This window comes from Pogona vitticeps, chromosome 2, assembly GCF_051106095.1.
Source record: "Pogona vitticeps strain Pit_001003342236 chromosome 2, PviZW2.1, whole genome shotgun sequence".
Lineage (NCBI taxonomy): Eukaryota > Metazoa > Chordata > Lepidosauria > Squamata > Agamidae > Pogona > Pogona vitticeps.
Genome location: NC_135784.1, coordinates 290435176 through 290448953, shown reverse-complemented (window position 1 = coordinate 290448953; position 13778 = coordinate 290435176).

Here is a 13778-nt window from a genome sequence, read left to right as displayed (position 1 = left end):
CAGGGTTTCACTTAACGGACTTATTTTTGGGGTAGGGCTTATATTACAAGCATCCTGCAAAATCATACTAGGGCTTATTTTCAGGTTATGTCTTATTTTGAGGGAAGCAGGGTATATAATGGGACACAGGTAGACCCAGACTCAAGTCTATACACATTTATTGGCCCAAAGGGCAAACGTATGATAGATTACATGGTTTTTTCACATTCAGTATTGTCGTCCTTTGAAAATGTTAAAGTTCTTAGTACGCCCGAGAGTGATCATATGCCAATTCAACTGTCACTTTATCAATTAGAAAATCATTAATAATAATGCCATGCAAGGAAAAAAAATGTGATAGTTCATGGAGAGAGAAGGTTGCGATGCACTGGAAATTTACAAGAATAGATAAATTTATTTCTCTCTTATTTATTTCTCTCTTCGTTTTGTGATTCCAATATATACCTGGCCACAACTGCACACCACTGCAGGAGTATACCGGATACCTTGCAGTTGTGGACAGGTATATATTGGAACCAAAAAACGAAGCATCCACACCAGAATCAAAGAACATGAGAGACACTGCAGACTAAAACCAGAAAAATCTGCAGTAGCTGAACATGCCCTAAAACAAACTGGACATAAAATTCTATTTCAAAATACCAAAATACTGGACAACACCAGCAATCATTACATCAGACTGCACAGGGAAGCCATTGAAATCCACAAGCACCAGCAGAACTTCAACAAAAAAGAGGAAAGTTTGAAACTCAACAAAACTTGGCTCCCAGCTCTCAAAAATGCACCGTGCAAAAGGTCAACGAACTCTACCCAGCCACAAGGACCAGGGATCACTACACACAAAAGACCAGCTAATGACACCCATCAACCACAGTGACAGATAATCTCTCCTTCTTATCACAAGAATACACCCACAACAAGACACACTAATCACCCATCTACAGAAAAAGACAAAAGCCCATCTCACAGCCATAAATACTCCACTCCCTAGCCAACTACACCAGAGCACAGAGTGCTGTCCTCTGAAAATGCTGGCCACAGAGACTGGCGAAATGTTAGGAAGAACAACCTTCAGAACACAGCCAAAGAGCCCGAAAAACCCACAACAACCATTAGATCCCGGCCGTGAAAGCCTTTGCGAATACAGAAACCCTTTACGTCTGAGACTGGATTCAAGTTTAGCCCTAAAGATGATCAATCTATTAAAGTGGACTTATTGAAGCAAGTATTGATGGATTTGGACTGATTACTTTAAGCAACTGGACAACTTTCACTTGGAATACGATTATTTGATATCTGGGACATACTGTAAGGGAAATTTTCCCAAGGAAAATTTTGGGATGAAACAAAATCTATCCTTCAAGCAATTTTAGAAATAGTGAGATCCCACAACGAAGAGGTGAAATTATTCAATGAGAAGTTAAGGAAGGACTTTAGTCAACAGGAGACAGGGAATAATGAACAAGGATATGAGAGGGTGGTGGATTATGTATGCCAACCAAAGGAGGGGCTGGAGGAAACCAGAGGAGAAAATTTAGGAGATCTAAATCTAACCCTGGATATGGACCAGTGGAGTTTTTGTGCATGTCTTGTCCATAGACAGCAGTAAAAGGCTCATTAAACCTGCTGTCCCCTGTACTGTACAAGTTTCTTGGCACCAGCTTCAAGCCAAGCCATGGAATGCATTTGATGTGAGGTGAGCTAAGTGACTTGTAATGACATAGTGGTCAAGGCAGCCAGGGTCACTAGTCTGAGGGAGGCACTATTCTGGTGACAGTCTGCTGGCAATTTTCAATGTTGAAGGGTCTCCTGAAACTGGCCTTTGGCATGGGGACAAGGGCAGAAGCACAAAGTAATATACAGTAACTTCAGGTAAATGAAGGTGATATAATTAGAGAAAATCGTAGGAAACTTGTAGTTAAGAATATACTGCAATATGAGTGTGGAGTAATAAAGATGGTCATGGAGAAATAAGATGTAGCAAGATAAGGCCACTGAGGAGATTGCAGTGGCTAAGGTGGATAATAATAACTAGCCTTGGCATGAAACATTGTTTAAGTAGAAGTGTCATGAGTTGGTGAGAAGCTGACAGTAGGATGCAAAAGAGAAGAAGGAATCCAAATGTAAGGTGAGGTGAGGTCATAAGAAGCATTATGGCAAACTCTCTAGCATATTTTAATAGCACTTTAATCAAGCTGTTCCTGTTCTGGTGTCCCAATTTTCATGAGTGAAAGAAGATATTGATTGAGTAATAGGTGCTTTCTGAATAGCAATAGACAAGATCAGTTTTATGACCCTTGCTTTTCCTGACTTGAAATCGGATTAAAAGTTTTCCCAAGAGGATGTACACACTGATCCAAATACCATGTAACTGTTGTGTGACTTTAACATGATTTCCAAATCCTTGATCTGGCTATTGATTCATTTTGATAGTGGAACCCTGCCCTGAGTTGGTAAGGAGAATAAAGTCTGACTCTTTAGAGCAAGGGAGCCTGCCTAAAAATTCAGACTAAAAAGCCCTCTCTGACTCCCACTGTACTGGGTAATTACCAGCCAGTATTACATTATTGGGCAAAATACTGGAGCATGTGGTGGCTTTTCCATTCCAAGAGCTTCTGGAAAATAACAGATAAACTACATTCATTTCAGTCTAGCTCCAGAACAGGTTATGGCACACATATGGTTTTGGTAACCCTGAGAGATGATCTACACTGGGAACTGGACAAGGTGAGAGTATGCCCCTGTTAGTTTTTGCTGGATCTCTTATTGCGCCATTCCGGATCACCTCTTTGGGATTAAGGCACTATTTTGTAATAGCTCTGGTCCTTTCTGGAGGGGCAAGCTCAGTACTGTATGTGGTGCTGGGGGAAACCTGTTAATTTGCCTGTGGATACCTCAAGATTCTACTGTATTCTGTTCTCCATGCTATTCATGAACTCTGCAGCTTGCCCAGGGCTATATAGGCTGATTCTTCACACAGAAAGGTATACTGAACTTCCAATCCTTGACTCCAGAGCCAGATACTTAATTCCAACTGGAGGCCAAAATGCCCATATTTTTGTTTATTCTCAGGTCCTGGCAGCTCCATTAAGCTTTTTTTTTTTTTTTTTTTTTTTTTTGTGTGTAGAATGTTTCAGAGGTTGGAAATAAAAAGTTTTAAATGACAACAGGCAAGACTTCTTTCTTTAATTGCACTGTTGCCAAAAAGAAATCTGATTGTTCCAAATGAAGCTTTCTAAATGAGCAATGACTTAATGACTGAGAGTGATTCAAACAAACAATGAATGATAAATGAAATTTGAATGAGAACAAAGACAGGGTGTGGTCATCTTGATGACATAATGAAAAGCTTAAACAGCCAATCTGAGTGTATTATCACCTGAAAACGTAATCCATAAATATACATTTTCCCCAAACCCTCAAATTTAGCTATGATACATGGTGAACATTTTTGGTATACTCAAGAGTCTGTTGCATGTCATCTGCTTGAACTTTATTTAACCAAGATGGGTGATTTTTAGTGATGGTATTTCAGATTTTTTTTCCAGTTTACAGTATACCCAGGGAAGCAGCCAAATTTAGTTTAAATTAGTTTAAAAGGTTGCCCAGTTAGTTAATGTGTATACCACCCATCTGGCTACCAAGGCCACTCTGGGCAGTTCACAACACAAAATAAAACAATAGTCAACAACAATAAATTAAAATAAAATAACATCAAGGTGATATAAAAACAAGCATAAAATACACTAAACATTGTATGTTAGAAACATTTTAAACTTAAAAATATAGCACAAAAAATAACATTTAATAAAACAGTCAGGATGACGGAATCTCTTAGGGGTTGATAAGTAGTCTGTGTTCTGTTGGTATAACATTCTCAAAAGCCTGTCTAAATAACCAGGTTTTCAGCAATCTCTTCAAGGTAGCCAGTGATGGGGCCAGGCAGATACCAGGCAGGAGTTCATTCCACAGATGTAGCGCAACCGCTGAGAAGGCCTGATTTCTTATCTTTTCCTTGTGGACCTCTCAGGTTCAATTTTTTTTCCACCTGGACCTCTCTCGGGATCAATGCCCTCAAACCCCCCCACCAGTGCAGAGAAAATGGGTCTATATCCCAATTATTTGTCCCACAAAAAGTAGACCTTTTGAATGGAGGGGACCTGTTAAGTCAACTTTTGCCTTGTTAATTCAATGGGCCTATTCTAGTTTCTTCATTTTTTGATTGTGGAAGCTGGCATTTCCCTGGTGGCCCAGTGTGGAAAAAATTACAAAGGACCGAGCTGTATATGTAGGGCTCTTCTTGATAAATCAGAAGCTTGACTGACCCGGATCTGATCTGGAAAATCACAAGGAAGAACCAGACCTGGGAAAGTTACTTTTAAAGGACTATTGTTTCCCATTACTCATTACAGTGTTTGAAAACTAAGCCATTAGTCATTACTAAGGACAATTCTTTTGTAACTCTAGGGCTTCCAATACCAGATGTTGCTTAGAATTCCCCCAGGCAGACTTCTGGGACTGAGAGAGGAGAAACCAGAAGGCAAAAGAGATGTATTTCTGCTGGCATTGTCTGCTTTACTACATGTGGTTCAGCTGGAAAGAAAAAGGGAATGTGCCTCAGTCACAATGCTTCCTGGGAGTTACTCCAGTGCTCCATGATGGAGCAGTGAGAGGCTCTCCCTATAGTGTTGAATAGGTAGCGAGTAGAGATGGGCACGAATTAAAAGTGAATAACCAAATTAATTCAAAAATCACTAATTCATTGATTCATACTCATATGAATCAATGCCCCCAATGAATACAAGTCAATGAACTTTTAGTGCTTTTTGATTTGTTGATTTGTTTGGCTATAACCCCCCTCATGTACCTAAAGACACCAAAATTGCAGGGAAGCTTCCTCTGTCTCTCCTCTACAATCCCTCTTCGATTGGTGAAGATTTGGTTTCATATATCTAAGTTATACATCTACAAAGAGCCCCCCCCCAGGAAAGCTCCCCCCAGGCACCTAGAGACAGAGAAACTTCTATTTACTCTCCTCTAGAATCCCTCCAAGTTTGGTGAAGATTGGATTTCCACAATCCAGTTGCTAAAGGGCACTTTAGGTGTCTCTAGGTGCCTGGGGGGCACTCTTTGTGGGTGTATAACTCAGACATCTGAAACCCAAATTTCACCATGCTTTCAGGACTTGTAGAGGAGGCCGGTGGAAGTCTCTCTGCAAATTTGGTATCTCTAGGTGCTTGGAGAGGGCATTTTATAGGGTTTTAAAGTTAAAAAACAAATTGGATAAAAAAATCATAAATTCGTAGTTTGTGATTCATCAACCTTGATGAATAAAAATGAATCACAATTTTTCTGATTTGTGCCGATCTCTAGTAGCAAGACTACCTTATCCATAGACCACAGGAGAAATTTCCAGAAAGCAGTACAGTTGAGGAGGTGTTCCCTTCTTCTTTCCAACCAATACACATAGATAAAAACAGAATATCCCTTTTGCTTTCTCCCAGTCCCAGGAATCTGCCAGTCCCAGGATTCTACATGACTTCTGGGACTGAACATTTTAGAATTATTTAAATCCCATCCCTACTCATTAATATGTGGAAAAAAATTAACCTGTTGAAAAACTAGTTACTCTGCTTGTTGTATTGCAGGTTACTCTTTTGTTTCTTTTGGGGGATGGTGGTGGTGGTGGAAATATAAGTTTGGCATAAAGTGTGAAAAATTCTTGTTCATATAATTCTAAAAATGCTTTTACATGGCCTTAAAAAGTAACATTTAAAAATAAATATAAAGTTAGTTATTATTGCTCCAGTAGTTACTGTACTTCATTTCTATACATCACTTTACTTCAGAAATGTAATTTGTTATACCTTCCTTAATCCAAAAAGTAACTAGTTACAGGTAGCAATACTAGTTGTAACCAGAGTTTGGAAGCATTAATTTTTGGGTTTACAGCTTCCAGAATCTAGTTTTAGACCCCTGAAAGACATATTCCCAAGTTCTGCTTGTAAATTCTTATTTCCACACTCTGGGAAGAACATAATGTTAAGAAGCCCTGCATATATATTTACTATAACTCGGGAAATCAGTTTGTCCCGGCAGCATTACAAGTTTTCAAGTCCAAAATAATTCCACAAGCCCTCTATGGTTTCCCAATTTGAGCAAGTGCTATGGATTGATCGATTGAACAGTTACAATCCCCTTACGCAAAGCATTAGGACTACCTAGATGCGTGCCCTACTTGGTACTCTGTCTGGATTCCAGAGTATCTTTAATACAGACTGTAGCTTGGTTGAGATCATTCAAATTTTGGTTAAGTATCTGTTACAATTCAAACATGGACAGTTTATTCTATCAGCTTCTGTAGGAGTCTGTCCTGCCTTTTGGGCAAACGGTCCTCTTGAAAAAAATGAAATCAATTGGTATAGATAGCAACTACCTTTGGAGCTCTAAGTCGAGAGTTAGCTTTCCAAATTATTAAGATAAGAATTTTGGATATTGAATTCTAGGACCTTTGTATTGCTGCCAATAAATTCTGTTCACCCTTGTTTTTCCATGTACTTGCAAAAATGGGTAAACCTGCTGCCTACCTTTCCTTGCCCCCAAAACGTAGGGTCTTTTCTCTGGCCAGATGGAATGTCGTGCCTACTGCTATATTATATGATAGATTTAATGCAGTTCCCTATTCTGAAAGGCACTGCCCATGTGAACAGGGGGTGCTGGAAACTCTTGTTCATGTGTTTTTGCACTGCCCGCTTCACTAGATTGGCCAATCAAGGTTGATAGCCTCAATTTTATTAAAACTGGAAGGGAGGTCAGATCTGGATAAAGTTCACTTTATGCTGACGGCCGAGATGACTGGCATTGTATAAAGAGTTTCAGACTTCTTTGATACTACTGTTAGGAGATGAACCATTGTCCCTTTAAGGATGTCCAACACTTTTCTGCCTTCTTAATGCCTATATATATATAGTTACCCGTCAAACCACTGTGACTATGTCCAATTTTTACTCATGCCAATAAAGCTGTCTGTCTGTCTGTCTGTCTGCCTGTCTGCCTGTCTGTCTGCCTGCCTGCCTGCCTGCCTGCCTGCCTGCCTGCCTGCCTGCCTGCCTGTCTGTCTGTCTGTCTGTCTGTCTGTCTGTCTGTCTCTTTAATGCTTAATTCTGAAAGTGCAAGCAGCCAGCAGGAATATTAGCATCAGAGCAGGACAATCCTGGTCTCTTCCATTATGGAAGTTTATTATTATAGCCACTGGCTATTAAAACCATGAACATATACATTACAATGCACAATAAAATGATATAACAATAGACAAGGTTATACATCAGGTAAACTACCGTATTTGCTGGCGCACAAGGTGACCGGCCGTATAAGACGACCCCCCCAACAGGAGGAGGAGGAAGAGGGGAAACAGGCGGGCAGCGGGCGAGCGAGCGCGCGGCTGGCTCAGTGGCACGGGGCAGCAGGCAGCCCGGCGGCAGCTGAGGCATGGCAGCAAGAGGGCGAAGAAGAGTGGAAGAGGCTGAGTGGGTGGCAGCAGGAGGAGGAGGAAGAGGAAAAGGGAAATGAGCGGGTGGCAGGCGAGCTAGCGCACAGCTGGCTCAGTGGCACAGGGCAGCGGGCAGCCCAGCGGCGGGCTCTGGCCGCTCAGGCATGGCAGGCTGTGCTTCCTTCACTCCATCCAGATCGACTGGCTGCCTGCCTGCCTGCCTGCCCGCCTGCCTTCCTCCCCGGCCAGCGCGGCCCCGCGTCATTCAGTGCACCCGGCATACAAGACAACCCCCCCCACTTGGAGGCATGTTTTTTGGGCCCAAAAGGTCATCTTGTACGCCGGCAAATACGGTATGTAGACTCTAATCAGCTCTATATCCTAGCATATTTCTTCTAGTTGTTTAGTCATTTAGTCATGTCCAACTCTTTGTGACCCCATGGACCACAGCACGCCAGGCCCTCCTGTCTTCCACTGCCTCCCGGAGTTGGGTCAAATTCATGTTGGTAGCTTCGATGACAGTGTCCAACCATCTCATCAGCCATCAACCATACTAGCATATCTCTAGTACTTCCTATTCTATCCTTATTATTTAGCCAGTTATCCCTTAGTTTGGAAAGCTCATAGGTATACAGTCTTTTATGTATATAAGCTCAGGTGCTTGCAGAAAGCTGGTATCAACACCAGCTGTCCACATGCAGTTCTCAGGGCCTCAGCATGTTTGGTGGGTACTATCATCAGGTAAGTCCACCAGGATTCACTGATGGAGGACTGAATTTGCCAGGTGTCCCTTCAAATCTGCAGCTAGGCCTAAAACCTTTCAGCAGTACTTTTTTAAACTCTCCCTGGGAACACAGTGTCCCAGATTCTCATGGTATTTGACTTTTTAAAAAACAACCTTGCTGCCATGTTGCTACCACACCCTCTTTGCTTCTCCCTTCACTTAGGAAATATGAAGAGGAGTTAAAATGGCTGTCATTCTTGGGAGCTTGTGTAGGATGTCTGGTCGTGTGCCCTACTTTGCAAAAGACAACCCTCTAGTTGAGCTGTCCTCTGTTTCGAAAGTATATTCTGTCTCAAGTCTTGCTCAGTCTGAGGTGTTTTCAAGATAACTATTGAAAGAGAGTTGCTAATTAGCAGTTACTGGCACAGCAAACTAAGCATGCATCCAAGTTGTCTCATCATAATGTATATTCAGATGCATTACATTTCTCTTCCACTTGTAGAAAGTTTTTCTAAATTTGCATTTATATCACTGTATGCAAATTGTACATGTTTGTGTTCTCTCTTGTTTTCCTTTTTTTAGATGATGCATGTCATACTTTTTTGTTTTGTTTTGTTTTTGGTGTTGTGAAAGTGGACACCACAAAAATATGTCAAATAAGGAGGACATTTCTATCTCTTTCTCTGCCTTCTCAAAGTCTTACAAGATATGGACACCAAGGGTAGCCACTATATGTTCTCTTTGAGAAAGGAAAGTTCTCCATTTGAAAGATTGCCAAAGAGCATTTCCCTGTTTGAACAGCTGTAGAGCCCAAGATGTAGAACCATAGGGAATCAGGAAGTCGCCCATCCACAGTTAGTTGCCTAGGTAGCTGATTCAGTGAGTACCCAGGGCACCTCATTATTTTCTTCCCCACTCAAGTGGGATGTATTGTAATTCTGCTTGAATTAGAAACAAAATTTCTAAATTTGCAAATTAGCACATAAAATATTAATAATTTAAAATACATGGATGATACTGGCAGGAAGCAGGAAGAATTTTAAATGTCTCCTGATGACGGTGAAAGAAGAAGGTGCAAAAGCCGTACTCCAGCTGAGGAGTGATGGGCACAGATTGCTGAAGTGATGGTTTGTCCTGGTTCGGACTTCAGCTGAACTGGTGTTTGCTGCTTCCCAGCCCTTCCTTCCCAGACACTCACTCAGGGGAAAAGCAGGTAAAACCGGGCCCCTGCCTCTGAGTGGGCACCTCCTGAGTAAGGTGGGGCTGGGAACCACTAAACACCTGTTTGGCCAAAAAGAACAAGCTGGCACAAACCACTGAACTGGTGATTCATGGCCATCTCTACAGCTGACTGTTAAGAAGACAAAAATAATGTTTAGAGGAGAATTGGCTTTTTTTGCCAACTTTTTTGTTGGCAATAAAACAAAAGTGTTGTTTTTTTTTAATTCTGTACCTTGTGTTCAGTCATCAATCCAAATGGAACATTTAGTCAAGAAATCAGTAAAAGACAAGCTCAGAAAAGGCAGCAATGAAGGAATTAGATAAGAACTTCAAGTGCAAGGTTTTGTCACTGGAGGCCAAGGTGAAGTTCATCTTGCCCTTCAGTAATCCTGATTACTATGTATGGATGTGAAAGGTGGATGGTGAAGAAAACCGTCAGCAAAGAAATAATTTCTTTTGAAATGTGATATCAGAGGAGAGCTGTGAGGCCTTCATGGCCCACCAGAAAGATAAATAAGTGGGTTCTCTATCAAATGAAGCCTGGACTCTTCACAGAATAAAAAAATGACTAAACTGAGGCTATGATGCTTTGGGCATATCATGAGAAGACAAGACTCCCTGGCAAATACAATAATGCTGTGGAAAACTGAAGGCAACAGGAAAAGTGGAGGGGCGGATAAGAGAGACATTGACTCAGTTAAGAAACCACAGCCTTGCATTTGCAACAGCTGAGTAGGGCTGGACCATGGGGCTCTTTGAAGATCAGGAATTCAATATTTCCCGTAAGTCTAAAGTCACAAGGACATTAAACCATATTCAAATCAGTGGCCTCTTTTGTCTTGCCTTCTGGTAATGTGTCAAGTAGACACTTCATAGAGTACCCTTTACATTTACTTCCTTGCATAAATGCAGTTAAGTGTGTCCTGGTAAAGTACATCCATTATCCACCCTGCAAGCCTGGGCCTTTGATTTTACTGCGAGATGGGCAGAAACTGATTAGTTATCTAAACATTTCTTTCAAATTTAATAGGTATGTTTTGATACCATACTAATGTTTTATCATATACAGCACTTCCATTGCAGTGGCTGATTTAATTTACTCCAAGCCAGCAGATGCAGATAAGACCAAACATAGTTATGCTTTAGATAGGCTGGATTCACATGGCAAGGATACTATGGTATTTGCTCAAAGTGGATCAATGACATTTTAACCTTGGTGCCTTGCCCAAAGTTAACAGAACTCATAATCACAGATGAGTTGTTTTTTTTCTAGGAAGTAGTATTTACGTCAAAAAGTGGTTCTCAACTTCATGTATTACAACAAAACCTGATTCTGGGCCAACGATTTGAACTCCCAAGAGAAAATAGAGTATTTAGATAGTGACAGCAGTCCGGGAGGCAGCAGAAAAAACTCTGGCTGCAGTCCTAAATATACTTATTTCAAAATAAATATCATGAATTTCAAGGTGCGTTAACTAGTATACAAAACATTTTCAAATGCAGTTCCTCAGATTTGCTCTGATAAGGAATTGTCAGTCACAGAATGTCACAGCACAGCAGTGCGCGGAACAATTGGGATAGTGAAGAACGCACCCCTTTATTCTGTTGGGATCAATTTCCCTTTCAGTATTTGCATTTGTGTGGGACGTGGTGGCGCTGTGGGCTAAACTGCAGAAGCTTCTGTGCTGCAGGGTCAGAAGACCAGCAGTCGTAAGATTGAATCCACACGACGGAGTGAGCTCCCATCGCTTTGTCTCAGCTCCTAGCCAACCTAGCAGTTCGAAAGCATGAAAATGTGAATAGATAAATAGGTACCACCTCGGTGGGAAGGTAAAACAGCGCTCCCTAGTCACACTGGCCATGTGACCACGGAAACTGTCTATGGACAAACGCTGGCTCTACATCTTGAAAAACGGGATGAGCACCGCCGCCCTAGAGTCGGACAGGACTGGACTGAAAATGTCAAGGGGGAAAACCTTTATTTGCATTTGTATAAAAGGTGTGCCTGCTGCAGCTCAAAGGGAACTGGGTGTGCAAATCGGGTGGAAACAAGATGAGAAGACAGAACAGATAACATGAGGCTAAGAAAATAGACTGCAGTGAAATTTAATGGACTACATGGCATAAGATACCCAATGAGGTGTAGTGAATAGAGTAATGGATTCAGCAGGCCTAGGTTCAAGTCCCTGGTCAGCCATGGAAACCCATTGTGTGTGGAAGTGGTAAAACCATTCCTTGCCTTAAAACACCTATATCTCACTTGCCTTAAAACACCTGTTAGGGTCACTTTATCCATACTCCCTCTGAAGGCAGATGGCCCCTTGTTGCTCATTTTGGTTACATTTTCTGCACAATACCTTTTGAAGGACTCTAGAACTGTTGTACATAATAGTATTAGTGTAGTCACACCATTGATTTGTATAAGGGTAAAGTTATGTGGGTAGTTTTATTTTCAAGCCTTTTCTAGCTAGACCCAAAATAGAATTTGCCTTTCTCATGCTGGGTCATTGAGCTGCTCCCCAATACCTCTTTCTTGTGCATGTGAAGCATATATAGGGCTAAAAGGGACTTAATAAAAATTCCTCCTTATGCTGCCTTCCTGGGACTGCTTGTTGTTACATGCCATCAAGTTGCTTCTGATTTATGGTGACCTTTGCCCGTCCAGCCCGGAATAAAGAGTCAAGACATAGGAGTTGGATAAAACTACGGCCAAAACTTTAGTAAACTATTTAAACTTTTAATTCCCCTTTCACAAGGGGGCCTACTGTAGTGTGAATTCATCTAAGTCCGGTGTACCATTTTAACCAGATCAGGCCACCAAGGGTGAGTTCCTATAGCCAAAGCACACTGTCCTCTGTCCAGTGCATCTTCAGCCGTCCAAAAACCGGGATCCCCCCCCCATTGCTTCAGTCACCGAGCCTCGAGACCCTAGGTGGCTGCTAAACCAGATAGGCAGGATATAAATAAATAAATAAATAAATAAATAAATAAATAAATAAATAAATAAATAAATAAATAAATAAATAAATACATACATACATACATACATACATACATACATACATACATACATACATACATACATACATACATACATACATACATACATACATGGAACTCACCCACACTCCTTACTTTTGCACTACCCACCATGGCATAGGGGCCCCAGGAGCCGATGCCCTGAACTGGTTGATCTGTTGATGGGACAGGGCATCAGCTAATATATTGTCTACACCAGGCATGTGCCGAGCCTGGAAAACTATATTATAATGCAGACAATGCAATGTGAAGGCCCGAATCAACCGCATGAACCTCCCAGATCTTGAGGAGAGAGAATTTACTACATGAACCACTGCCATATTGTCACGCCAAAAGGTTACGGCGGAATTGGCCCACATGCCTGCCCAAAGCCAAAGCGCCCCTACTATTAGAAAAATTCCAGAAAGGTAAGGTGCTTAGTAATTCCCAAATCATGCCATTCCCTGCCACACTACCTGCCCTTAAAATAAATTCCATAGCCCAAGGAACCTGCCACATCTGAATGCACCTGTAAGTCTGCCCCAAGGCACACTGTATCCCTCCAAAATTATACCCCACTGAAGCTATCTAAAAGATGCAGCCTTACAACCAGATCTTCCTTCATCCCAACCGAAAGGCGCCTCTGATGATGTGGCTTCGAAAGCCTTTCATGGCCTCTCAAAGTCGCCTAAGGAAGGCTCTGCCTGGTGCTACTACTTTGCATGCGAAATTGAGATGGCCAATCACTCCTTGCAACTCCCACCTGATAAAAGGCTCTTCACCCGGACTCCCCTCCCCTCGGCCTCCATGTCACAAGCCTGCACTCGGCAGTTCTGAGCAGGCAGGCAAAGCGCTACCGTGGTGGCAGCTCTGAAGCACACAGAGCATCCATAATAGGGTTTTTAAGATATGTGAAATGTTCAAGGAGTAGTTTACAGTTGGCACCCCAAATGAGTTTCCTTGGTGGAGTGGCACTTGAAAAAAGATCCTAGTGCAGCACTCCACACCCAAGCTAAACACAGAGTCTCTGGGACTGCAAACAGACCACGCAGAGGGGACAGAGGGAGGAACAGCGTTCTTAAACAGGCATGAGTCTCTTCTTTGTTTCATGCCTGGTTAGACAAATATCTAAATGGTGCTATACTGAGTGGCATCTAAGTGTGAATCTGTACCAATATTCTCATGCTGTGCTGCCCCTCTCACTACTGTTTGTTTGTTTGTTTGTCTGTCTGTCTGTCTGTCTGTTTGTTTGTTTATACATACCCTGCACCATCTGGTAGCCAGGCCACTCTGGGCGGCTAACAACAACAAGACAACACAATATTA